The sequence below is a fragment of the Nanorana parkeri genome, unplaced genomic scaffold, assembly GCF_000935625.1.
Source record: "Nanorana parkeri isolate BGI_ZX_2015 unplaced genomic scaffold, ASM93562v1 scaffold6, whole genome shotgun sequence".
Classification (NCBI taxonomy): Eukaryota; Metazoa; Chordata; class Amphibia; order Anura; family Dicroglossidae; genus Nanorana; species Nanorana parkeri.
In genome coordinates this window covers 5,214,718-5,217,439 of record NW_017306274.1, presented here as the reverse complement: position 1 = coordinate 5,217,439, position 2,722 = coordinate 5,214,718, and positions in this window count along the sequence as shown.

The following is a 2,722-nucleotide window of genomic DNA, read 5'->3' as shown; positions in this document are numbered from 1 at the left end:
AAAGTAAAGAAGAAAGAGGAGGAAGAGGCTGCTCGCTGGAGGTGGTAAGAATCGGGTCCTAAATTCTACTGGGAAAAACAACCTTTAAAGTGAACATGTCGGGATAGAAATTTGGAAGCTAGCACTGCTGACTTGCAGAGTTTGGAGAAGGCAGGAGAAGTGAACAATCTAGGACATAGATGAACTGGAAAGTGAGCTGAATTGGAGAATTTTCCCAAATCAGCCTTTCTGGCCTAGATTGTTCACTGGTTTTTAAAGGTACTGCCTCTGGCGCTGTCAACCTGAGATTTCACTCCTGTGTGAATCACTGCCCTGGAACAAACATGCAGCCCAAGAAACTTAGAAAAATTAAACGATGACCGCTTCCATTCCATCTTTTTATGTTTAAACATTAAGGGGTCTGGAAAACTCCTTGCATATGAGATACGTTGGTCTGCTTCCGGAAGTCTGTGCTGGGCAATTTCTGTCTGCAGACAGAAGCCTCATAAAGCAGGTTTGAATGCAATTTGGTTTTAAGAAACCTGCTGGTACTGTTGCGTACATCACCTTTCTTTATGCCAGGGAACGCTTGCAGTTGGTATCCTCTCCAGCATTACAGGTAGGTAAGCAAGACGGGTTCCCAGAGCTTTGCTCACCAATAAGAGTGGATATAATGTACTGCCATAATGGGTGGATGAATGTCATTGTCAGGTACAAAATACTGCTAAGCTTTTTAAGATATTTGGGTTTCTGTAGGAATCATCTGTGATTATTCTGTACAGGAGTATTTATAAAGTCAGGTACTGATGTTGAACAAAAGCACCTGGCTTGCACGCCAGTGTTTCAGTTCATCCCAAAGGCGTTTAGTAGGGTTGCTGTCAGGGGTCTGTGCAGGCCACTTAATGTCGTTATGGAGCTGGCTTTGTGCACAGTGGAAGTCATGGTGGAACAGAAAAGGGAATTCACCAAACTGATGCCACAAGTTGGAAGTGCCCAATTGTCTTTTTATGGTTTTATTTTTAAGTTTAATATCTGTTCTTAGACCCTTTTTCTAGTTTTGTGTTATACACATCTGTTGTACAAAAAAGGATTCTTCAACTACTGGTTTTCACTCCTGGTTTTCACTATCTTCTACTCATTACACACATGCTATTATCTGCTCTGTATGGTGGGAAGTGGGGACCCCTTTCAATTTACAATAAGGGGCCCCAGATAAAATGTGTTTTTTTTCTTGGAAATCCTCCAAGGTGAAATATAATGAGGCAACCCTCAGTATCCAATGACTCCTGAAGCCAGAAAGGGTTAATAAATCTTCCCGACAAAGAGCAATTTATTCTCATGACAGAAGCTGCACAATTTGACTCATTCCTTTGAAGCATCTGTCCATTGTTTCTGGGATACAAAGCAAAGGTATTATCTTTTCGGCTGTTTTATAGCGTGGCTGAGCGAGAGATAAAAGACTTTTCTCCAGATCCAATATCAAATCTGACAAGATGAAATCAGGTGGACATCATACAGATTGAGGAGGATGTTTCAACTTTAAATAGATTTTCTCATGAGTACAAAGACTGATCATTTGCGGAACAGGTCCTGCAGGAGAGTGATATAGAAAGGTTTAGGTTCCTTTTTGAGTGCATATGGTGGTGGTTTGGAGAAAGCTGAGAATTTATGGGTGTCCATAGTTATTGGAGGGTGGTCAGCCATGTAGGCAGCTGAAACTGCCATAGGCATGAACATTCAGCTTGGCTGGGTACTTGTGTCAAGGCAGTGAAGAGAGGTGGTAAGGGTAAGGTGCGGGTAAGCATTTCTGGGGCCCACTAGGGCATCATAGTCGCAAATGGGACCTGTTTCAAACCTGTTCAAAAGGTCAAGAAGGCTTGCCTCTGCTGCTTTTGCCTGATATTTAATCAAATGTCTTACAATGGCCTGCAGCTCATAAGATGTGGCTGTAAATGAGCTGTAAAAGCAGCAGTACTGTAAGAGTACCAACTCTATGAACACTAGATTGGGGAGAGGTGACTGTAGAGATGTTCTTACCTGTCCCATCACTGATCTTCCCTCTTGAAGGGCTACATGGCTGAAGAAACTTCTGCATCAGACCCTTCTGAGTTTATTGGATGCCTGGTCAACCTTTATGCTCTGTGGTTCTATACATCAGCCCCTACGTCACCTCTGTGTCTTTTATCAATGTGGGAGCTGGTGGATGGAACCACAGTGAGCAGCAAGGGACTTCTGCGGCAAGGAGAGTGGACTCATGTGCAGGTACCTCCAAGGTTCTGCCATGGAACTCCACTGGCCATTTGGAAACAGCACATTGCCTTACGATGGCCTATTTACGTGCATATTATGGGGTGAGTTCTACAGTCACTGTATGAAGAGTTTGTTTTTTTCTGAGAACTTCTTTAACTGAAGAGTGGCTGATTGTTAACAAAAGCATAACAGTAACGATTGTTCCTCCCAGCTTGATTGCACTTGTTTACAAAATCCAATTACCCCCGTGTTGATTAGAGATTTTTGTTATAGCATTGTACATTATAAGTCTTCTGTAGCATAAATACATTTTTTTTGTGAAAAACAATTAAAAATTCTTCCACTTCAAAAATCTATTTTTATGTGTTGCTAATGCATGTTTGTAAATTGAATTGACTTCATTAGGGAAAAACTGGTGACTTTGTTATCTTTTCAATATCGTTTCAATGAGTGCGATTATATTTTAACAAACTGTACACTATATCAGCAAATG